This window comes from Egretta garzetta, unplaced genomic scaffold (assembly GCF_000687185.1).
Source record: "Egretta garzetta isolate BGI_Z169 unplaced genomic scaffold, ASM68718v1 scaffold259, whole genome shotgun sequence".
NCBI lineage: Eukaryota > Metazoa > Chordata > Aves > Pelecaniformes > Ardeidae > Egretta > Egretta garzetta.
Window position 1 is genome coordinate 1 of NW_009260770.1, and position 26,313 is coordinate 26,313.

The window sequence follows — 26,313 nt, forward strand, 5'->3', positions numbered from 1 at the left end:
CACCATGACAACTGAGCGGGGCAGTTTAATCACTAAGGCAGACACGTCTGTGCCTGGGCCCAGGGTCAACTGACAATGGGGAGGGGGCTCAGATCCCCTGGGATTTTCAAGCACCATCTAGTGACAGTACTGGGCATGCACCCCACTGCCAAGGCGGAGGCCTGGGTATGCAAAACAGTTATTGACTATGCAAGAGGACAACCCTGTAAAAGGGGAAACCAGCGGAGACCAAGAGGAGCGTCTGGGAACATCTACCCTCCACCAGATTAGAAGATACATCAGGTGCATCAGACCACTCGGGCTGCACTGGTGCATGGACCGCTCAGGCTGCACCAGCCGCACAGACAGCACATAGACCCGTGGGACCGCTCAGGCCGCACCGGTGCACGGACCATTCAGGCCGCACGGACAGCACGTAGACCCGTGGTGTTAGCTATCGCAACACTCCTGTGCTGTTTGTTTCTCCCCCTCTCTTTCTCTTTCCCACTTTTCCTCTCTTTCTCTGCTTTTCTCTCACGCATTTGTTGTTGGCCAAATAAAGTGACTTGGCACTTGACTCTGTTTTGAGTCTTAATTCTGTTCCCGAGAATGTGAAAGGAACCTAGTCATGATAAAACATTGGAGTTAATCAGAAGTTAAGCCCAGCCACCCCCAACCTCCCAGGATTATCTGAGGTCGGTTGGAAAGCAAGGGGGTTTAACCACTGCTAAATTGTTCAACCCAACAGTGGATCGTGACAATGTCATATGGTATGGAATGCCCCTTTGGCCAGTTGGGGTCAGCTGTCCTCGTTGTGCCCCCTCCCAGCTTCTTGTGCACCTAGCAGAGCAGGCGAAGCTGAAAAAGTCCTTGCCTAGTCTAGGCGCTACTTAGCAACGACTAAACCATCAGTGTGTTATCAACATTCTTCTCATACTAAATCCAAAACACAGCACTATGAAAGCTACTAGGAAGAAAATTAACTCTATCCCAGCTGAAACCAGGACAGGCAGACAGAGCTTCAGATAGTGGAAGCAGCTGTCCAGGCCCCAGGCTTGCTGGGGCCTCTGTCTGGCACCAGAAGACATGGCTTTCTGTCCTGCAGGTGGAGGGCTGTCTTGGAGGAGCTGTGTTACTAAGTAGAGGAGTTACGGGATGAAGTGAGCAGGCTGCCCAACATAAGAGAGGATGAAAGGGAGAGAGGCAGGATCTCCTCTGCTACACAGCAGCTTGAACCAAAGTGCACCCAAAGTGCAGTGGAGATGCAGGCAGTGTCCACCCCTAGCTTGATAAACTTCTATGATTAAATTATTGGCTTGGTAGATGAGGGTAGAAGAGTGGGTATTGCCTACCTAGGCTTCAGGAAGGCTTTTAACACTGTCTCCCATAAGATCCTCATAGACTTGCTGATGAAGTATGGGCTGGATGAGCAGACTGTGAGGTGAACTGAAAACTGGCTGAGCAGCTGGGCCGAAGGGAGGTGATCAGTGGCACAAAGTCTAGTTGGAGGCCAGTAAGTGGCAGTGTACCCCAGGGGTCAATCCTGTGAGTAATTCTTTTCAAGATCTTCATTAATGATCCTGAGGAAACTCCTGAAAGTGAAGACAGACATTTCCTGGATATTTTGTAGGCCTTTGCAGAAAAGCACTGCAAGCTTTCCATGCTCTATAATTACATTTTAAATAAAAGTGTGATAGCAATTTCTAACTGATATTGGATAATTCATCAGCTGTGAATAAATACGCATCTTACTGAAGAATTTTAAAGTTCAAAATATAAATCATTTTTCCCGATGTCTTAGTTTCCTATAGGATTTAGGAAAAATACATTTATGTTAAGAAAGTGATAAAAAAGAAAAAAAAAAAACAAACGAAAAATGCAAAGGCATCTTGAAATTCTGATTTTATGTAGCTCAGCACTGCAGAATCATAATCACAGTCTGTAGGTATAATGTTGAATAAAGAATATGAAAAAGCTTTTCAGCAAATAGATACAATCCTTACTTAAGCACTGCTCAGCAATGGACTATTTTTCAAGGGTTCAGTTCTCTGAATTCAATAACAAAACATTTCAGTTCATTATAAATGCAAGTCCAATATTTAAACTTCTAAAGGTCTTTGGGTTGAAAAAATAGAAGGAAAATGTTTAAAAATATGCTCTATCTTGTGTCTTTATATAGTTCATCTAGTCATATCTGTTCAAGGTGATTTGCAACTGAATATTATTTTACCAGTGTTGCTACTCTGCCCAGTAACACAAAGCATTTGACTGAAAAATTAGACAGTTTTCTCAATTATAAAGAACCTCTAGCTGCCTTTAGCCATCTCTTGTGCACTCTGTTTGAAACTGTTCCAGGTTACTCAACTGGGAAACATTTTGAAAGTCACCCTCTGAAGAAAATGTTGTTCTTATCATACCGGCACCAAACATTCCATTCCTAGTTGTTATAAAACTCACTTGCTACCTTTGGCAAATTCAAGGGATTAAGGATAAAATATTATAGATAAGAACATGGATATTTTCTCTCTTAAAATGTAGTTTAACTGAGTTTTTCTATTTCTGTGTACCAAAATGACACAAACTTATCTAGCCTTCTCCAACCCTCCTAAGTTCTAACTGATTGCTTTTAATAATATTTATTCATCCAAAGATACACTTATATTCTGTTTCACTACAAAAGCCTCTTCTTGTTGGTCTTTTGAGAACAGCATTCAAGAAGGATCATGTATAAGACATAATTTTACTTACATGAAAACCCATATGAGAATCCCATTTTTAATTCTGATTTTTTTTTTTATAAGCCAAAAGAACAAAGACTCCAAATTTTTCATTTCAGGTAGCATGCATATATACACACATGTGAAATATATATACACATTTTAACATACAGGTAAGCTTTTTTATATATACAGATATAATTTAAAATATTTGTGACTAACCTTATGGCTGCAAAAAATAATAATTACATAATAACATAACTTTTATACTTAGATTTTAGTTTTTATTGGTTTCCACCTTGTACAGTCTGCTATAAACTTATGGACTCATAACCACACAGTACAAGGAACTCACCAAATATCATCACAGTGGAGTGGCCACTTCATGACATACATATGCTGGAAAATCGGGGCCATAAATAAATTGTCATTACAGGAAAAAAAAAGAAAAATCAGTAAAGTTATTTTATGGATTGATTACAAAGTCCATATATGCAGAAAAGTCATGGCAATCTCTGGAGAAGTCTGTATTTTATTCACTAATGCTTACCATCAAATAGAAATATTTTAATTTACAATTGCCTGTGTAATAAAAAAATTTTTTTTTTCCATAGTCATGAGGTCATGTCGAATGATCTGCTCTGTTTTGGTTGGGTTTTTTTTTTTTTTTTAAAAAGAAAGCAAAAAACAAACAACAAAACAAAACCTCCAAAGACATTTAGGACAAATACAATATATTACAGTACCCTGAAAAAGTAATGGTTTCACATTTGTCATAACCAGTGTTTAAGACCTTGAGACTTCCAAATACAAGACAGCAGCAAAATAAATTTACAAAATACTACTGAGCATTTTCATCTTATATTTTTAATTTGATCTCAATTTTCTTATAGCTTCATTATCTGTAAATGTGCAAGTAAATCTAAATGCTCCTCTGATGCTCAAGCAATGTTTTCATAGTTTATGTAAAGCTGTATTTCCCCACTGAACTGCTCCTGTATTAATAATGCACAGGTTCACTAACTCATCAAGGTTTGTAGTATTATAAGCTCAATATTATTCAGCTGTGTTGGTGGATACAGCTTCACACATAATGCATTGTCTTGCAGATATTAACTGATTACTCCAGTTGCATTTTATACAGTAATAGGCTAAAATGGAACACACTTCCAAAAAAAAACCCAACAACAAACAGAACAGAAACATTGGCTTGATATCTTTACTAAAGGAATGAATAAAACATTTTCTGCATTAAAATGATGAATTTACCTTACTCTCCATACTTTAAAATAAGAATACCACCATTTGGTGATTATTCCAACACTACCATAATACTCCTGAATATTTTACATCATTCTTAGATAGTGATATCTAGCTTTAAATATACTTTCATCATACTAATTTTCCTTATGATGTTTGATAGCTGCTAGGTTCTAACCCTGTTTCTGCAAGACTTTTTGGGTTAAATATATTTTTACTGGAAAAAAAAAAGATATAAAAATGTGTATTTAACAGCAATAAGCTGTATCTACTTAGTTTTAGACACGGACATCATGAAGCAGAAGGATTGTATTCTTTGTATTGTAGGAGATGAAATGTGTGTTAAAAATAAGTTCTTCAGTTTTGAGGTATTGAGTCTGATAAAAATGTATGTTCACAGGCTTCTGGACATGTAATTATTATTCTCTTACCAAAAGTAAATTACTGTACTGGTCAAACCCAATGAATTTTAAAGAAAAAAACAACCCAATAATATAATTTTTGTTCCTTGACCAATATAATGACAGGAAGAAAAAAATGAGCAATATTTATAGAGTTTCACGTAGATTTCTAATCCCAGACTTCTAAATTTCATGGTGAAATAGACCAAAAATTTAATTTTGACCTATATTCTGCATAAAAACAGACACCTGAAGGTTAAAACATTTGTGAAAATGAATTGTATTCAGAAAATGTGAATTATCTAATACAGCTCATTGTGATAATATTTAAGATAATACATTTACATTACTTGAAAGAGTTCCTATGTCTTTAAATATATTTTGCATGTTGCATTATTATAATATGTCACATAATACAGATTTTTTATTAATTTCCTCAATGTTTATTTTTTAAATTCTTATACAGTTAAAACAAACCCCACATTTTTCTTTTTAACTAGCCAGTCTTCTATTAATATTCAGTTTTCATCCCCTCATAGTCTTGCATTTTTATTGCAAAAATTCTTATGGCAAGATATAAACCTTTTCATGGGAAAAAAAATCATTATTCCTCATAATCATATTTTACCTGTTTCTACCACACAGTATGAAGTGTATGCATGCACTGTATACAACATTTAAAAAGCCCTACAGACTTTATATATTTGCAAAAATCATTTCTCTGTGTATGAAACGTGACTCACCTTTTGCCTTAAAATATCATGCTACAAACATGTAAACACATCTTTAATGCTAGTATTTGAAATTCTGGGGAAATAAGCAAGATACTCAAGACTTCACCAGAAAACTGCGCAGCACATTCTCAGTCTCCCACCTCGCAGTCACAAGTTATCAGGTGCCAGCTGCAGTAAAAAAATTGCTGTGAATTGTTGCCCTATGCATAAGCACTTTCTATTTCGTACTGGCAGCACTGTGAAATAGGCTGTGACCCCAGATCTTCATGGCAGTCAGTTTCACATGATTTATGGTATTATGGAAAAAGTTGCTTTTACTCATGTGGAGGGAAAAAAAAGGTCTAACACCTAATCAAGGTGCTTCGTAAGTGCTACAGCTAACAAATTTTCAGTCCAGAAATTTCCTTAAGTGATAAAACACACAGAAAGACGCTCAATCAGTAATATTTAAAATAATGGCATCGACATCAGGGTAAAGCCTGAAGTTCTAAACTTAGGACATAGTTTTGTCAACTTTAGATATGACTATCCATGAGTATCAGAAAACAGAATTAAATGTTTTCAAAAGTAAAATGAAAGAAGCAATATTTAGTATAAAAATACTGCAATTGCTTTGAACTATATGGACAATAGATCCCATAAGCAGAATATTTTTTATTTTAAACTTAAACTACTGATGTTCTGAACATTAAAAATCAGGATTAAAAAAAAAATTCTTAATTTTAAAAAGCACTTTTTTTTAAACTTTAAACTGTAAAACTGCTGGGAGTATGATCACATATTAGTACTGTTAAATAAGATAAGGCAATAGTAGAGATTAACATAAAAAGGAAAAAGAGTTGAGACAATACAAGACAGCCTGATGGTCAGTATTTGTAACACATTAACAGCCTAAAATATAGTCAATTTAACTGTATAGAAGTATAGAATGTGCTCTCCATTTGCAGGCAACTCTATATGACTAAATTCAGAAATTATGTTTTCAAACATGAAAATGGTCAATGAATTTTTGGTAGGAAGGCTTTGCACTATTTCTGTAATAGAGGAGATTAAAATTTTCAATGTCACTTTAGAGGACTCTAACACGTTAAGAGAGACAGCAAGAGGAACAAGGAGGCACGAGTAAGAAAGGAAAGATTTTAGAATGGGATTTTGTAGAAATATGAGGAAATAACTGGAAGGGATGGATGCACCCCAAACAATTGTCTTAACATGAAGACTTTGCAGTAAGGTACCTACTGGATTGCCCTGTCATAAATATCCTTAGTTTTATCACAGAATATCTGGAGACAATAAATCTGTACATTTACTATACATAAATCATCCAAGAATTACACTTTTCTCTGGAGTCCATGTGATCAAGTAGTTTTGCAACTGTTCAAATACAGGGTGTTCATTTGGATTTCTCCTGAAATCTATTGGATGTCAATGGCACAGGATCTATTTATATATGAGGGGGAAACAAATTCATGTCGAAAGGACATAGCTCACCTCAGTTGCTTTTAAAGCTTGCCGTCTTTCCTCTGTAAAAATGCTCCACTGTATTTTAATGTCACAGGAATTTAATTACATTGATCATTGTGTAGATGTAAAAATAACCTTAGATTTATTTAGAGAATACTTAACTTTATTACCAGAAGTCTTAAACACTTATCTTTAATTTTATTTAATGAAAAAAATATGCATGAGGAGCATTTTTCTTCCTTTTCTTAATTTTTATTTAATCCTTATCACAACTTTCAGTGGTTATTGGATAATACTTTAAAAATACAAACACTAAGTCCCTGTAATCAGGACAGTCTTTGCTGTTGCGTAGTAACTCTGGAAATTTAACATGAGCTTAATGTTAAGTATGCGTTGAACTGCTCCACAACCAGGAATGTTTTATTGAATGAAAGGTAAAGTGAAATAAGTGAAAGCTTCATCATATCTGGATAAAACCAAAGTATCTGGAACTGGAACTGAAAGTAATACTCAGCTAAACTCTAAAGAGGAATGACGGGTACCTTTAAAAAAATCAGAATGAGTAACTTGTAAAATAATACCTATTAGAAGCTAAGAGAAGATAGTGCTTCTTTTGGGGAAAGCATGCAGATTCCTTGGTGTTACTGCCTTGGGAAATTCCTTTCAGAAAAAATAATAAACAGGCTGACAACTTCAAGTAGAAATTGTAATTTATGATTACCATTTTGTGCATGAAAGAAAAATAAATATACAGATAGGAACAGGATGTTGTAATAAAATGAAGTTTTTAAAAGATACTAAGTATAAGTTAACAATAAGATTCATTTGCTTCCTTGGAATTTCTCACTGTTAAAAATGCTAGAATAAAACCAACATTTAAAGGATGAAGTATTTCCTTGCTAGTCTTTGAATACTGTTAGTGTTCATCTACTTTGGAGCCCCACATGCTCTGCATAGCTTTGCAATCTTCTGCTTGCAGATTAGGTAGGGTCTCAAAAGTTTAGTTAATAATAAATAAGACAGCTCATATTAATTGTCATCTAGATGTTACTGATAGCCTGATGGTACTTGCTTATCTCATGGGATTTCCAATAGTTTCTCATTCCTTGCTCAGCATTTCTTTAGATTTTTCAATTAATTTATGTCCCATCCAAATTGTCACCAAACCTCTCAATGCAAGGATCTTGTTCTCTACTGCCACTGTGCTAAGATGTGAAATGAGCAAAACCAGCTTTTCCAAAGAAAATTCTGCTCTGATATTCTGTATCCTCTTTCTTGGTTTTAAATTACTGTATCAAGCTATTTCCTGCTAAGGATAAATTATCATCTCAAATTACCTGATTTAAATATTTTAAATCCTTACTAACTTTGAATGTAATAGACTTTTAATCTTTCAATCTTTCTTTACTGATTCTATATAAAGCTATAACAAGATGTTCTTTCTCACATATGCTATCGGTTATTTGTAACATTTCTCAGTACATAGTAGTATATTAAAGAAAGGTACAGGATTTTATTTTCAAAATGTTACACAGAATGTCTGTATTGGGTGCAGGTGCCAGGTGTTTGCAGTGGAGGGCTGTGGGGCAGCCCCTGTGAGGAGGGGCTGGGGCTGCCCCAAGCCAGACATGGATGCAGGGCACGGCTGAGCCCCTCAGCCAAGATGGTGGCCTCTGAGAAAGCATATGTCAGATGGGGTAAAAAATGTCATGCAGCAGTGAGAGGAGGGAGGAGAAAATGAAAGAGGAACGGATAAGAAGGAGAGGGAGGAGGTGCTCCAGGCACCGGAGCGGAGATTCCACTGCAGCTCATGCAGGACCGCACACCAGAGCAGGTGGATTTTTCCTGAAGGAAACTGCAGACTGTGGAGAGCCCATGCTGGAGCAGGTTTATCCTGAAGAACTGCAGCCCATGGGAAGGACCCATGCTGGAGCAGGGCAGAAGTGTGAGGAGGAAGGAGAAGAAGAGATGAAGTGTTATGGACTGATGACAACCCCCATTCCCTGTCCCCCTGCACTGCTTGGAATAAGAGGAGGTAGAGGAGTTGGGAAGGAGTGAGGAGTCAGGAGTGAAAGCTGAGCCTGGGAAAAGGGGGTGAGGTGGGGGGAAGGTCTTGTTTTAATTTGTCTTTGTGTCTCATCATCCAAATTTATTTTACTTGGCATTAAATTAAACTAATTTTCCCCAAATCAAGTCTGTTTTTTCTGCTGATGATAAATGATTTCTCCATCTTTATCTTAGCCCACAAGTTTTTTCATCGCTCTGTCAGTTGAGGAGGGGGAGTGAGAGAGTAGCATCTGACAGCCAGCAAAAAGTCAACCCACCACAATATCATAGTATAAACATGGATAACAGAGCTTCAGATTAATCAAATGTCTTCCGTGTAAAATAAGATATCATTATAGAAGCCCTCAATAATACAAGTACCAGCTACAGGATACCCTGTATGAGACTTCTTCCCATAAAGTAATCTAACACATCACTAGAAATTCACATTTAGAATGTTTCAGCATAATAGCTGAATTCCGCTGAATAGCTGCATGTCTGAGACTCACAGCATAGATAACAATATTCAAGGAGAAAAAAAAAAGGCAAAACAAACAACAAAAAAAAAACCACAATAGTTTTCATCTGAAAACAGAATTGTAACTCTCTTTTTCTTTTTTATCTGCTAGGAAAATCTGTGTAGTAAAAGACTCATTAATGTCTGTTACAAGCAAATATGGTTGATGAAACAAAGGTGGATACACAAGGTTATGAGATTCTCTTGCTTCAGGTATTTTACCGATAGACATGAAAATAGTAATGAATTACCAGTCTCTTTTCTTATTAGCTACTCGACTTCAAAATCATTAGAGAACGTTATTTTCATTATAATCACAGTTTATCAATCATTTACATTGTGTGAAGGAAATGTTCTTCCAAATGCTACAAGAAATCCTCTCTATGAGCTATGCAATAAAGGAATTCTAAGAATGTGCTAGTTCTTTTTTTCACTACTGATACGTAGCCATTACAGAAAAATGGAAAAGTAAAATGAACCACTGATCTATATCCTTTCCTTGAGACAGATTATTAGCAGCAGCTTTCTCTTTGTCCCATATATCTGTGTTCTCTATTGTCACCTCCTCTACTGAAGTTCAAGTACTTCTGTAAATCCCCTGTATAGTCTGTCTGTTTATACCTACAGGCTACAAAGCGATTGGCTGAGTGCCTGGACAGTGATGCCAAACTTGAAATATCTTCTAGGACTGTTAACTGCAACACACTTGTTTCCACTGCTGGAAGAATGCTAAAATGTTGCCAAAAGGCAGTGTTTTTCACTTTTCCAGAGGAACACCACAGCTCCTACATTTTTGAAAACAATGCCATAAACAAGAATTAAAAAATAGTTAGGTATCTGGAGTCTAACCATGGCTTATTTTGATGAACATCTGGGAAAAAATAAAATATGTCAGCAAATTGCCACCATTTCAGTCACCTGCAAAGGAATGAGCTTTGAGACAAACTGCACCACACTCACTAATTAATTTTCACTGCATGTTGCAAATCTAAAGCACTTGACTGTGTAAAATATTACTTATTAATGAACAAAAGACGTTTTGTAAACAAAGATTGCCCCTGCATGAGTATACTCATTGAAAGCCAAAAGCATACAGAGACAATTTTTTGGAACAGCTTGCTTACACCAAGTGAAAATAAAACAGTTCTTGTCCTATAACATCATCAGTAGGCCAAATGCCACTTAAAACACTCCAAAAATAGCTCAAGATTTCAGTGTGAATGTAACTTTTTCTAACCCAAGATTAGCTTCTGCTGCTTAAGTCCCCTCCTTTTAATCTCTTTCTTTTTTTACGGACATTCTTTTTTGTTTTTTCCCAGTTTCTTTGGAATAGACAAGATGTGATCTTTGAGAAGAGGGATGTTCTTTCAAAATATTATGTTAATAATATATGATTAGAGAAAGTTTCCCTTAAGACTTCAGTGCTAAAAAGTTTATTGATGGTGTATTATAGTTCAAGGTCAACTTTAACATTATTTACATGATTCTTGGATACAATTTCATATAAAAAGTAAATGCCTTTAAAAAATGAAGAAATCAATCCAGAGAATGATATTTATTTGGAAATGGTACTCAGTATCAGTATGAAGGTCCTTACTGTTATGTGAACTGAGCCAGTGAAGGAAAGGTGGACAGCAGAAGGCTCAGGAAGGAATTAAAAAAAGCAGTGAAGAATGTATTTAGTTAGAGAACCTTCTCTGGCAGAAAATTAATGTAGGAGCTCATGATTTTGCAATCAGTTGCAGCTGTAGGTGGGAATACGCCAAGTGAAAAAACAAACTTCTGGCCCTGCTTTTCTTGTCTTATCTTAATATATTCCTGTTTTCCCTCAATCCCTTCTTCTGTCATTCTCTTGAACACCTTGGATAATAATTCTTCTCTTGCCCTGTGTCTACACTAATGCATTTCTGAATTCCCTACCAGAAAATAACTTTCTTCCCTACTGAATCAGCCACTCCTCTCTCAGATAACACAGTACTCTTTACACCTACTTCTTATTCACCATGCTTTCCTTTATCCCACAAGTTCTCTATCTTCCATGTCCTCATTCTTTCCTCACTGTCCTGAAGCTTTCAGGAAAAGAATTAAAACAAGAAGAAACATATGTCTCATTTTTCAGGCCCTGTGCTCATCAGTCCATCACATGAAGTAGTAGAAGTTCAAGTCAGTTCTGACTATGGCTGATTACTTCTTTAGGGGTTCAGACTTGATCACGAACTATAAACTATATGTCCTCTCTGGACCACATGCAACTCAGCTTCAGAGTTTAGCAACAAATCTTTAACAGGTCTCTCCTGAATATATGTCAATTACGTCGTTGGATTTGAAACATGGTGGAACTGTGGACTGGCATTTTTTTTAATAAGCGGAACTGTCAGTAACTGGAAAAGCTGTTTACTGACACCCTGATCCAAACACAGATCCAAAAAGAAGGACTGTTTCAAAGACCTCATTTAAATTATACACATGCTACTATCTCTCAAGAAGCAGCATTCATACCCTTCTTTCTACATATACAAATAATATCTTTTTTTCTTTTCTTTTTTCCTATGTTTCCTTCTAAACACATTTTTTGGAGATTGTGGATCTGTTTATACCAAAATCTGTCATCAAGGTGATGTAACGCACATAATTCACTCCAAATGCCTAAAAATGGCAAAATCATCAACAGGTTCAGAACAGGAAGAATTAGCCAGCCTGTACTCTCTGTGTTAGTATCTGCACCAACTATAATTATAATCTGTAGCATATAAATTTTATATGAAGCACCATCAGGAGCTATATGACCTTCTAGACACCTTTTTTCAAATCCAGTAATTTCCATACTCTGCTCTTCACATACCCACAAATATGACTAAGTGGTCTATTCTGAGCACTCCTATATTAACCAGGGCAAAGATGTGTATTAAGAAAAAGCAGTCATAATATCAAATATCTGTCTAAAAATTTTACTGAATATTTTGGACAGAAAGGAATCATTTGCCTGCAACCAATGTTTTTGCATTTTTTGAATTGTTAGCTATATTCATAGGCCCCAGAAGTATTCTGACACATGCCAGGGGTAATGATCTAGGAAACAGAAAAGTGTGATACTGATTAGGCAAATGAAGAAAGATATCTCTATTCTGCATGAGTCACTACCAAAAGGTTTGATAATGTACTCAAAGCATTATTCAGTGACAGACATTTTCCAATGGACATTCAGAAGGATAAAAATAGAGGAACAGAGCTCATAATTTTATAATAGTGGTAAGTTTCCTACTGAAGCAATAATAATGAAAATAAATCTTCCATCTTGTAACCTCACTGAATGGATAATCCCTTCATTGAAGGAAGATATAAATGGGAAATTATATTTATACTGAAGAAGCTGTGAGTTTCAAAGATTAAAATGAAAACTGACTTTCCACTTTGGTAATAACCTCATTGGGGTCAACATCTTTCACCACCCCTGCTGTCTGTAGTTCAGTTGCTACCTAGTTACCTGCAGCTAACTAGCCGCAAAATATGGTAAAAAAATCTCATGCAGATAATTGAACGGAAGAGTACAGGTGTTATTGTATACTGAGGCTGATTTCCACAATTGTAGACAGTACTCTGGAAAACTTTTTCTTGCTAGTTTCTAGGAGGTTGAATGAAGGAGCACAAAAGAAAAAGATAGGATAGGATAGGATAGGATAGGATAGGATAGGATAGGACAGGACAGGACAGGACAGGAAGCATAACTTGTAGAGAGGATAATTCCTGTAAAATAGGAAAAATAATTCTTCAAACATAAGTGGAAGAAAATCTAAATGATCAATGAATCAAGTTTGGGATAATGTAATTATAATCAATACAAGCTTCTAAAAGTATTAAAACATGGCAAAGCAATGTCGCTAACAGTAAGTTATATCTTTATTAATTACATGAACTTATCTTTGAAACCCATTAGAAATATTAATTTTACTTCAAGTATACCATTTTCTGTTATCAACTCACCTCATGTAAGAGAGAATAATTCTGCAGCAAGTACATTCATGTTATTGCCACATGTAGATTTTGTCTTCCAGCTTCAAATGAACATTATCTAACCAACTCTGTGGGGAAAATGTTTCTTTTGAAAGTCATGGCTCTGCGAGCACTGTCATTGGCAGTGTTGTTGCATTGCAAAGTACTGAAATAAAATTATATTGCTTTTTCAGAAATAGTTATTTAGGATGTATTTCAGGAGAGGTGTTTTATTATGGCAGGATGACAGCTTAAAAGAAAGGTAGGGGTGCAGAATCTAGGCATTCCCACAACTCATTATCCTGCAAATACATGGATTACCACAGTGCGAAAGAAGCAACTGTATTCAAGAACAGTCAACAAAATCTCTGTGTGAATAGTTACTGTGAGAGGCTTGAAATGAGGAAAGTTGAAAGCGACTTTTGTGCTGCTCAAAGACTCATTCAGGCATGTAGGGGATGAAGCTTCATCTCTCCACTTTAATAAACTGGTTCATTTTTAATTAAGCAATAAGGTAAGATAGGGCATAAACTGTACTGCATTAATTCATAGTTAGTGTGCTGTTGCTAGTCATGAGGCTGAAGGATAAGTCACCATCAATGCAACGAGGCATGAATTACCACCACTGAGTGTTCACTTTGGAGTGCCTTATGGACACTGTAAAAATGTTATTATTTTGAGAATATTTATATTCTTAATTAAAGGTGTGCACAAATACAGTTTTGTTTTAAACCATGTCCAGTTTATTCTATTTTTAAAAGTCTATCTATTTATTTAGCAAGGGAGGAATACACCTCTCCCTGCACAAAGCCCATTTACAATGAAATAAGTGGCAATAGGGGGAGGGAATAATAACTGTTTTCTGTTCTGCTATTCCAACAACTTCAGTGCCTTTCTGAAGGGTTTGCATGCAGAATTATCACAAATGTGAAATAAAAAATTTAGTGATTAAAAAAGAGTTTAGATAAATCTTGGAAGCTGAAAATTCCTAGTTCTGAGCAGGGGATGAAATTCTTCTTCCTGTTTTATTGCTGTAGATACTGAGCAAATCCCTTGCAGTGCAGCACAACAAGTACCTTTACTTCAAGGAGCTACTCTGTATCCACATAACAGAACATTCAGTCCTAGTGACTCTTAACTAGAATGTAATGAATTTTGTAGAGCATTTACCTGCTCTTTGTCACTTCACCTATTGGAGGTTTCATGTGTGCCACATAGTGGAACCACAATCAAGTTCCTACAAGGCGTGCCACACACAAGGTCCCACCATCCCCACTCTGAGTTAGATCTCAGCCAGCTTTGGTCCAACAGTACTGTTGTGCCATCACCATGGGAGAAAAATGAAAATCAACATTTTGTCCTTAATATGCTTTCAATAAAATGCTTATATTTTATTTTAAAATAAAGATATGTTTTACTAAACACAGACATTTAATGTAGATTAGTGGTGCAGATGGACAGACAAAAACATACTAACAAGACAAACAAAAACATTAAATAAAACTTTAAATATCTTCATCCATTCTTACAAGTTCTGTACTTGTTATAGTTCCTTCAGTACTGTTCTTCCTTTCCTTTTGTCATTTTATCAGGTTAGCACACAATGAAAGAATTTCTGGATTATTCTTCATTTTGGAGAGGACATATTAGCACTGAGACAGGTCCTAATAGTATAAACTGGCAATAATTTCTATGTATATTGTCATCAAAAGTCAATTTCTGTGATAATATGAGACCAAATATATGGAATATCCTGCATTTGGAGCACATTGAATAATTAGATTTCTTTATGCTGGTGAAAACTCATTAACACCACAATAGGCTATGACACAATGCAGCCACCCCATCTTGTAACAAAGTAATTATTGTATCTTTTCCAAACACTATTTCAGAATTTTCTTTTCTATATGGCATATGAGAGAAAGTCATTGGCAGTGTTGAGTTGCTATGTCTGCCAAAAGTTCTCTTTGATAAGCACTAATTCAAGGAACAAATAAGTTTTTATGTAAGATTAGCAGATTGAATGACCATGTGAAAGAGGTACATTTTATTATTAATTAATAATTCATGTCTGTGAATATATTGTTGCTATTATTTTTGTATAAGGTGCTATTTTTGAGATACTTAAGAAAGATAGGTATAGTTTTTATTAATACTGCCAAAGTGTAGAAAACAGTATAGAAGTGCAGCAATGTCTACTGGCAGTTTCCTGTGGCCTGAAAACTGCACATTGTGTCATGCGCTCTCAGGGGTTAAGTAATCCATCTTATCTTCACAGAAGACAGTAGCAACTAGAAGTAGGAACTTCATTAAGGTAAGAGCACTTATGTGCGCTCTCGTGATCACCGGGGCTGGAACTGAGCTCTCGTTCATAGTGTGAGTTTAATCTGTTGACCCAGCTTTAAATAAACATTGGATTTTAACTAAGCCACAAATACACTGGACTTTTAAATGATTAAACGTCCTTTCAGGGAAGAGGAAGGACGTTGACGATTTCATTCTGTCTTCTGAGAAACTTTAAAAAGAGCCAATAAAATTTCTGCATAGCTCAGAAATCATCTAAAGCTAGACTTCACGTAGTCCTTAATAACCTAGTCATCATCAATTTCTCTCCATCTTAAGCGGAACTTAAAAAAAAACCCCAAAAGTCACTGTTTCTCTATTTAAACAAGTTCACAGTAGCAACAAGGAATGACACATCAACAATAGGTCTATTTTCTATTTTATTGAGAAACAGTTGCATTTAGAGGTAAACAAGACCAATTTATCCCCTAATATTTTATGAATATGCATGCAGTACAGTGAAAGGCAACAGTACATCTCATTTGTCTGATTCTCACATGGTCAACACACTGATGCTGATAATTTTTCCTAGTCATAAGAAGAATACACCACAGTTACCTTTCTAGGTCAACCTTAAAATTACTACTTGAATCCCTGATTTTCACATTTCTGAAAGTAGAATGGTATAAGCAGGTAGACCCACATTCTACTTGTACAAGAAGCAATAAGTCTGGCTAATAATGGAGTCTGGACATGGAGTAACTGGAAAATTATTTTCCCCAGTGGTGGACAATGTTAGAAGAGACAACTGAAAGATGGTATGTAGCAACACTGGCAGACAGTAAGGATCATGTCTCACATGTTCAGGTTTACAAGAAATACATTTTATTACTAATTATATTGATAGGAAATTTTGTCTTGGTTTAACAATTTCAAATGAAGTGGTTTATTTTAAAAGGTAATATTTTGGCTTGAGCTGCAATCTAAATGTAATTTGTAAAGAAGGCATATGAGCAAACACACAAGCAATACTCAGCTAAATATGTTGAACATAACATCGTTTTCATCCTGGTTAGTTGAGATATTTTAGACTAAAAACGTAAGGATTAAAGAAAAAATCTAAAGAAATAAGTTGCAATATATATGTTTGAAGAAGAGCTTAATAATCTCTAGTTCATTCCACCCTTCTAGTTCATATCTCATTCTAAGATTTTTTACCAAATTCTTTTGCCAGTGTCACTAACATAAAGCCAGAACAGTTTCCATGAAAGTATTTTTGTGCCATTATCACACATATCTAAGATAGCTTCATCACCTTTACCTCTGTACTTCTAACTTTGTGAATTTTTAATAAGCTTGACTCATGGTCAGGTGATTTGTCTATAGCCATAACAAGGTTTGACTTGGTTTCTTTGTTTGAGAAGCATAACAATATGGAGAAAAACAAGCATTGATAACCAGCCTTGTAATAACTGTGGCCCAAATGGAAATTTGAAAATCAGACTTTATTATCTGTTGTGATTTTATGCTTGACATAGGATAAAATGTTTATGAAAGAATATTAGATTAATCATACCTTGTGATAGCAAGAAGAGAAAAGTAGGGGGGAAGGAGATAAGACCGGAAACAAAATAAACCCTGCAGATTTCTGAAGCAGTCACATGAATTTTAATAAAGTTGCGGAGTCTAATGTGGCAGAGATGCTTCACAGACTCTTCACAGACGAATTAGCCAATGCATGCAGCAAGGTACAGTTCTGTAAGGCTGCAGAATAGCCACATTAATGTCCCAACATCTTTAAAATAAAAATTCTGCAAAATTATTCACTTTCCATGCATATTGAATATTAATGATATTTGATACTGCAGTTTATTAACCTAGCGGTCAGAAATGAAATACTTTGGGAACAAATGCATGACAGAAGGGAAAAATCTTTCTGACGGCTATTGGGCTCCATTTGACAGTTAATAAAAACCATCAAGTCCATATTATGTTAGATTAACCAAGATCTGGATTCCACTTGACAAGTCATTATTATTAAAGGCAAGTGGAGGGTATTTTCAAATACACCCCGGAGTGATGCATGTTAAAATATGTATGGCAAACTCTGGAATGTCAAGGACATTTTGTGCAGTGTGTAATGGAAAACTGCATGTAATGTGCAGTTTGGGAACTATTTTATGCACCTCTGAAGACCACAAACCATCACAATGAATGTTTTATTGAAAGCTGTCATACTCAGTGCTGGGACCAACTGTATAGCAGATATTTATGAACAGCCATCAGTTTGGCAGCTCAGTGCTTCTGCTAAAGAAGGAAAAGAGCAGAATGTGACTAAATGGCCCATCTCTGGTTTTCTGCTTTCTGTTCATTTCATCACCTATGTTACTCTAACATATTAATTCAGGACTGTGACTTTTACCTTAATATTCTTGTTTTTAAACACACCAAAAGCTAGTTTTCTAGCTAGCTTTCTAACTGGCTTTCTAACTAGCTTTCTTTTTTCCCACTTCTAGGAGGTGTTATTTTTATTTTGCCATTCCTTTCCACTACTGTTTAAAGTCAGGATAGAATTTAGGGGGATATTTCTTGGTGAATGTAAAATTAAAGAGCAAAGACTATGCTGCAGTAGTCTAGGAACTGTGATACTATACAGATACTGGTTCAGTGTCAGTCACTGTCTTTAACAGAGAGTCTCCTTCATATTCATTGGAACAGTTCTCTTTTATCAAAGGAAGAGTATTACGTCAAATGTAATTGTTGTTACTATACTGAAAACAAGTTTGCAACACATGATCTATGATGTGCCCACGGGCTCTGACTCTCTCTCCTCTCAATACAAAAGTAATGTAATTCCTCAGTAACTGGTAAAATAGAATTGAAAAAAAAATCCTACAACACAAGAATATCTGATGCCAATTTTTATAGTTTTCAATTTCTTTTTTAATTCCATTTTTTTTAAAACTTCATCAGTCTCCCAGTCACTATGATCTACCAATGTTTATCAGGAGAGGATGTTCATTTTTGAAAGGATGTCATCAGTGTAGACTTAGACTAGGACATGAGGCAATTTAAAAAGTGATGAGCAGAAGAAAGACCACGGGTAAAAAATGATTGTGAATTAATGTGCATTCGGTGGCTTCTAGCATTTTTGCCTGCTAGAAGGAATAAAGATGGTAAGGCAGAGAACAGAAAAGTGCTTCCGCTGCGTGAAAAATGTAAGGTAGTAATGATTTTTCAATATGTCCACAGCTAATTCTTGCTTTTATACCACCTTTTATACTGTCTAGAGATGGACCATGAATTGGAGATTAATATTATTCTTTTCTGTATATGGTAGTGTCGTCATACCTATATTTAGATTATTTCCTGTAATTTGCCACAATTTCTGTAAAGCTGTAATACAAAGGTTATTGATCTGTTATCTTCATGAAAAAAAAATTACTTTACCTTTGTAATAGGAGAGGAATTTTAAAAAATCCTTTTTTTTGGTACTCACTATTGTGATGACAAAGGAATTACCTTACTACACTTACTCTGTTCAGTTTTGTATTTACAGAAACCCTATCTGTGATACAACTTATACTGACAGTAAAATGTGCCACACTGAATGGAATTTCTTACTGTAACTCAATTTATTAATTGAAATTTAATTTGGTTTATAAAACACAGTGGTACTCATTCATCAATGAATAGGAAAAGATGTAACTATTGAAATGAATGTGCTTGTGCCAATTCAACACCACCTGAAAATAGAAAGTGATATCATACTTCATACAGAGTTCTCATAAAATTGGTGGGAAATGCTGGAGAATAGAGTATAGATTCTCCTGTTGAGCAGGCCTTATAGGTCTAAATTTCTCATTGTATGAATAAAGCCAGTAGAGCTGCTTTGCCCTGACAGCTCTTAAACACAACCATTATCAGCCAGTCCTAATAACTTTTACTGAGACCTGACTTTGCTATTGCCTAGGTCTAGAAAAGAACTGAAAGATATATTAGGAATGGTGGACGCTCAATCCTTCCTTTCTAACTTGATTTCCAATTTTTTACTAATCAGAATTGTCTGAAATCATGTGTAACATTGTAATTTATTAATATTCCTTGGTAAAAAATGTTAACATTGAGATTGAGATATCACCAGTAGTTAAAAAAGTGTTTGAAGAACACTTTAATTAATAATTACCATGAAGATAATGTTTATCAATCCAGAAAACTAATTTTCAAGGTTAAGACTGTTGGAACAAGCACAAAGAGACAAACGATTTAGTCTAACTCCTTATCTTCCATAATGGCTCATAATAAGAATTTTAGAGAAAAAAATATGAAGCTGAGAGAAACTCTAGAGACGTCACTCTTCTAACTTTCCTCAACTGATCACTTAGGAACTTTGTCAGTAATAGGTTTTGTCTGGACAATTATATTTAATGTCAAGGGATCTATTCCCCATGAAGTTATTTAATCCCTTTTATTTTTTTTTTTGTATTTCACTATGTCCTTCAGCAGACAGATCTATAATTTAATTATAAACTGTATGTAAAAAAAAAAAAATCCTTTTCTTTGTTTTAAAACCATTGATAAAATTCTCTCTTTCATCCTAGCTTCTCTGGTTATGAGAAAGAGGAAGTAAGCATTCCTTATCCACCTTTTCCTGACAGGCATGGTTTTACACACCTTTCAAAAATTCTCCTAGGTCAGTGTTTTCCAGGCTAAAGAAAACTTCCATTGTGGAAGCTATCCTATACTTCTAATCATCTGTCTTGCCCTGCTCTGTTCCCTGCTTGTTCTACTGCATTGTCTTTAATAGGAAGTGACCAACATTATGTATGGCTTTCAAGTGTGAGCACAGTATAAATTTATAAGTGATAGAGTGGCAATTTGGTTTTGAGTGCCTTCATAACAATTACTAACATTCTTTATGATTGTTGTTGTTTAGCTCTCAGCAATACTTTTTTCACGGACCTATAGAGAATAACTCCAAAACATATTTACTGGGCCTAAATTGTTGATTTAGGCCTATCTTACCAGTCTGTGTATATAGCCAAAATTTGTTTTGGTTTTTCATCTGAGTTTCTTTCCATTTGCTGATGTTGATCTTCAGGTGTCATTTTATTGACCACTATCATGAGATAGTCTTTAATAACATTTTTATTTTTGCATTTTTTAAAAAAGTTGTTAAAAATAGTGTTATTCCAAATAACTTTTTGTCATTAGAAAATATTTAAATGTCAGCATTTACAACTTATTCTGGATCATTTAGGAGTTTATTAAATAGCTCAGGTTTCACTACAGATCTTTTTGATATTCCGGTGGTAATATATTTTACACATAAACACTGACTATTTGTATACCCTGTCCTTTTGTTCTGGTTGTTGTTTCTTTTATGTGCACAGTTATTAATTCATAAGGATCTTTCTTGTTAATCGATGGTGTTATAATTTCTTGAAGACTTTTCAGCAAGGGACTTTAAAAGTTTCTGAAAAGTCATATTTTTTATGGCTATTTCTGAGTTGTTAGATTTTGAATAACTCCAGTCTTTCTCATCTGCATATTAGATAGTTATTAAAGATATATTTTTGTGAGATTGATACCAAGACATCAAGGTGCCCTCTACACATTCAAGACATTTTGATTTAACATGAACTAATAAGTTCCTGATGAATCATATTTTCAAAGGACTTGTATATTTTTTTTTTCAAACTATGGTAATTTCTAGGTGCATAATTAGAAAATGCTAGAAAAAGAAATGAGTGAAATACACTCTTTTCAGTTAGATATTAGCTCTGTTCTGTCAGGTCCTCTGCCTTATTCTTTGAGAGTGAGTGCTTTTTGTCATGACATTGCTCAAAGACCATGTAAAGTCCCAATAAATTAATCACTTATTTACAAAAAATGAGAACAAAAATTCATTAAGTACACCAAGGGCTGAAAAATTTCTGTTTTAACCCCTGTTCAATGTTAAACAAACATACCAGTTTCTGTATTCCTTTTCTTTGAACTTTGAGTCCCTGACATCTTTCTTGTTCTCATCTAATATGTTACACTTTAAGTCACACGGTTGTCATAGTTATAAGGGGTTCTGTACCCAAGAGCCCTATACTTAAAAAAAAGATTATAAAAACTGGACAGGACACTCAAGCTAAGTCTTCAAGTTTGATGAATAATATAAATCAAAGATAGCAGTGTCTCATGACTGTCATCATCAATTACCAGTACAGTGTGAAAAGCTAGTATCCTATTCAAATAACACACAAGAATGATATCTTGTTACTATACCAGGATTATGGAAAATATAATGATCTGTGTATTGTATGAAGTGTCTTGTAATTTAAGGTATTCTTTTGTAAATATTGTGCAGATTCTTTGTCTTATCAAATAGGTAAGCTACCTCTGGTATATATATTTGTATACAAATTTTCTAGACATTTACTTTATAAGCAGAATAAATTAACAGATATTCTGGAAATTTTTACTGCTGGAAAATTTTGTAATTTTCCTATAAATTATACACTTATTGAATTTCCTTCTTTAAGTGTTTCCTGCTAATACTTCAGAATAACACTTCAGATCTAACAAACCATACCTAGTTATTTTTCAGTTACAGTGCTTTTGTTGTTGTTGTTGTAATTGGCCTCAATATCTCTTAACCAGTGTCAGATTCACGTATCCTTTATTTTAACATAACATAGCATTTTCAATATACAGTATTACTCAATCAGCTTTATTGCTCTTAGAATGTATTTCATATATGTACTACTCTCTATTTCCAATTTTTTTATCATGTATAAAGGACACCTTTTTTAACAACTAATACATCATCCAAAACCAGAAAATAAGTGTCTAGTTACATATTTGTATATAAATAGACACGTGGACAAGTAGATTATATACCTAGATTTAAATGTGATTTAATATTACGTTAATGTCACAACAGTTTTACTTAATAAACATAAATAGTGCCTAATCTATTTCCATTTATATCCAGATCTCTTTTGAGAGAGATAGTAGTGCCATTTCACATAACATCTCTTTTTATTTATATTTATTTATTTTTAGAATTAGAAACTCCGTTTCACTGCGGAACACGTGTTTTGTGCATGCTATTTTTCTTGGAAGTCACTAAGCACCCTCATTCTTCACATGTTATTTGAATTCAGTATTTTCTCATGGCATTTCAAAATATTAATTCTGTCGTTTGTATCTCAGTCACAGTATGCAAAAATATCAAATGGTAGTGTCCATGGGGAACTAGGTATAGACACAGGCAAATATTTTACCTCTCTACTCTGTGTCTGAACCACCCACAAGGCATCAAAACTTGCCATGATGTCCTGAGGCTTTTAACTGGGAAACAGAAATGTCAGCTTTCTCTAAGTCCAGAATTCAGAAAATACTTACCTTTGTTCTGTGAAATCTTATGTCTAACAATTTGCAGTTGTGGCGGGTTAACCCTAGCTGGAGGCCAGGTGCCCACCAAAGCTGTTCTATCACTCCCCCTTCTCAGCTGGACAGGGGAGAAAAAATACAAAAAAAGGCTCCTGGCTCAGGATAAGGACAGGGAGAAATCATTCAGCAATTCCCACTTGGCGCAAACCAGACTCGAATTAGGGAAATTAATTTAATTTCTTGCCAATCAAATTAGAGTAGGGTAATGAGAAATAAACCCAAATCTTAAAAACACCCTCCTCCCTCCCCTCCCTCCTTCCCAGATTTCCCTACCTCCTCTCCCCGAGAGGCATAAGGGGACAGGGAATGGGGGTTGGGGACAGTTGGGGTCTTCCCCTGCTCCAGCATGGGGTCCCTCCCATGGGAGAGAGTCTCCACGAATTTCTCCAGCATGAGTCCCTCTTATGGGCTACAGTTCATCATTAACTACTCCAGAATGGGTCCCTTCCACAGGGTGCAGTCCTTCAGGAGCAGACTGCTCCAGCATGGGTTCCCCACAGGTTCACCAGCCTGGCCAGCAAACCTGCTCCAACCTGGGCTCCTCTCTCCACGGGGCCACAGGGAGGCCTGCTCCAGCATGGGCTTCCCATAGGGTCACAGCCTCCTTCAGGCATCCGCCTGCTCTGGCATAGGTTCCTGCCTGGACTGCAGGTGAAGAACTGCTCCACTGTGGACCTACATGAGCTGCATGGGAACAGCCTGACTCACCATGGGCTTCACTGTGGGGTGCAGGGGAATCTCCGCTTCACCACCTGAAGCACCTCCTCCCTCTCCTTTACCAGCCTTGGTGTCTGCGGAGCTGTTCATCTCACTTCTCAGTCCTCTCTCTGGCTTCAATTGCACATTTTTTTGCCCCTCTTCTTAAATACATTACCCCAGAGGTGCTAGCACCGTAGCTGATGGGCTCAGCTTTGGCCAGTGGTGGGTCCGTCTTGGAGCTGTCTGGAATCGGCTCTGTTGGAAATGGGGGAAATTCTGGCAACTTCTCACACAACTCATCCCTGTAACCCCTTGCTACCAAAACTTTGCCATGCAAACCCAACACAGCAGTGTTTGCATGTGGCAGCATCCTTTTTTTTTCATATTTCATTTTCTGTAATATTCAGATTTATTGTGATAAAAGACCTTATCTATCAACACAGGTTAGACTCTGTTATCAGACAAAAAGAAATTATATCAAACTAACAAGTGTAACACTAAGAATATAGTATAACAAGTCCCTTGTCCGTCCTTTAAACTATACTTCCTGTCTCTCAGATTTTCCATAGTCTTGGATTTGACTGACCTGCGACAGTTGTGTGCACTTCCACTAAACACCTCATTTCTACAAGTTATTCATTCAGTAATGACCTTTGTGATAAAACCCCTAGGATGAGAAATGCAGCACATAGTGAAATTGCAGAGCTGTTTTTTGTAACACTTCAGTTATCTCATTCAGAGGTATTTAAGGAGCATTATGACGCTTAAATGGTCCAGCATGATTAAAAACTACACAAAATATAGCAATATTATAAAAAAATGAAAGAAAGAATTTTCTTTGAGGGTGATAAAATAATATTTTATTTCCATTAAGTTTAAATGCACATGTAAAAGTCTTGAACTTTATAGTCATTGTAAATAAGAATCAATAGAAATATAAAGGAATAGAAATATAAAGAAGTGTCAGTATAAAGATGACTATGAAAACTTTTAAGGTTGAGTTCTCAGGACTTTTTTTCATTCCATGGTTAAAAGAATGGCAATCACATGGTAAAAATAAACTGATTAATTTAGCATAGTCAGTATTCTCAAGATGTTGAATAATAGCCTACTCTAAGCTTCATTAAAATTCTTTTAATGAAGGAAAGCAGTTCCTTCTATGATTTAAAGGACTTCATTAAAACACTTTATGTGTTTTTTAATTTTCTTTTTTTAAAATTCCTACAAGAAATAATTTTTATAAAAGCATTTATATGTCAATATTCTATCTTCTGAGAGTGAATCTTGTTAATCAGTAACCTGTCCAGAAAAATCAGGGAGAGTAACATGAGACCAGAACAGAATGTAAAAGTATGAAAATATTTCTGGATCAGTATGAGACTAGACACCAGATGAAACGTGTGAAGATCCTTGCGTTTAAACGTAGTAATACTGATGACATTTAATCTGTGCCCTTTACATGGCTTGAGCATTCCTCATATGCACTCTTTCAAGTAGGACTACATGCCCAGAATAAATACAAATCCTACCAATGGCTCTCTATACTGCACACTAAAATAACCCTGATAAAGAATGATAATACAGTGTAAATGCAGAGTTTTTGTAAGATTCAAGCTATATGTTAATGTTTATATAAATATTTATTTTATAGACACAGCAAGGTTTGTTTTTTTTCTAGTGTCGTAAAAACAGGGAGACAAACAGTGTGACAAAAGAATTAAGGTCTTTCAAATTCAGCTGAAAATGGCTGAAATTTTGAGGAATTACGATTCAGACAGGCAGTTTCTTTTCATCTTGAAACTGATTTACAATTTTCTGTACATATAGGAACATACTAATTTAAATGTTTACATTTTAAATTGATTTATCACATAATAAGCAAAACCAAAACACAGAGGTGAACAATAGCCAATTTTCAGGGATTGCTTCCACACGTTCCAGGTAAGAGAAGAGCTTTGTCTAGAGTTTGGCACATATCTGCTCAGAGATTTTACACGTTCAATTTTGGTTTTTTGTAGGTGACTTAAAATCAGTCTCCTCAACATTGTCTATATAAAATGGGAAAAATTTTGGAAATTGCTTCATACAAAGATGCAGCAATGATCCTTGATTTGACCTCAGTGTGGGATGAGGAGATGCAAGCATGCTGAATTCAAAGTTACCTACTGTTTGCAGTTAAATTACAGAATTAGCTTTGGTTTGATAGTCAGAAGATAATTAGCCAGGGATAATAGACTCACGGTGATTTTGTTTACTTTTTAGATTTTTGTTTTTTCCAGTTAAATAATTTCTAGATAAATTCTACCTATAAGTGATATTTAAGGATCAGCAGTCTAGTTTGATCTGTAGCTCTGGTAGAGTAAGAGAAAAGGCCGAGGACTTCCAAGAGAACATTCAGTGCTTCCAGCTTCTTGCCCATGCCTTTAGTTTTTTTGCCCTGGCACCAGGATTGCTGTAGACTGTCATTACTCACTTGTCAATGCAAGTCATTCTTCTGGTTTTGACTTGACACAAGATGTCAGGAATGAAGACATGTGACAGATAAGGCTTTCTCTATTTTGCATGCTTCGTTATACTGTTCCACCATAAACTCTATTACCTTTTTTTGCCAGAAATTTTCAGCACCTGAAAATTTCTTGCTGTGTAAATTCTGCCACTGTTTAGTCTCTGAGGATGGATGCTTGGTTGCTTTTGCCAGTGCAGTGAGCACTCACTGGGAGAAGATATGCTGTGTGGTGAATAAGACAGGAATTACTTAGAGCTAAGGAATCTGACAG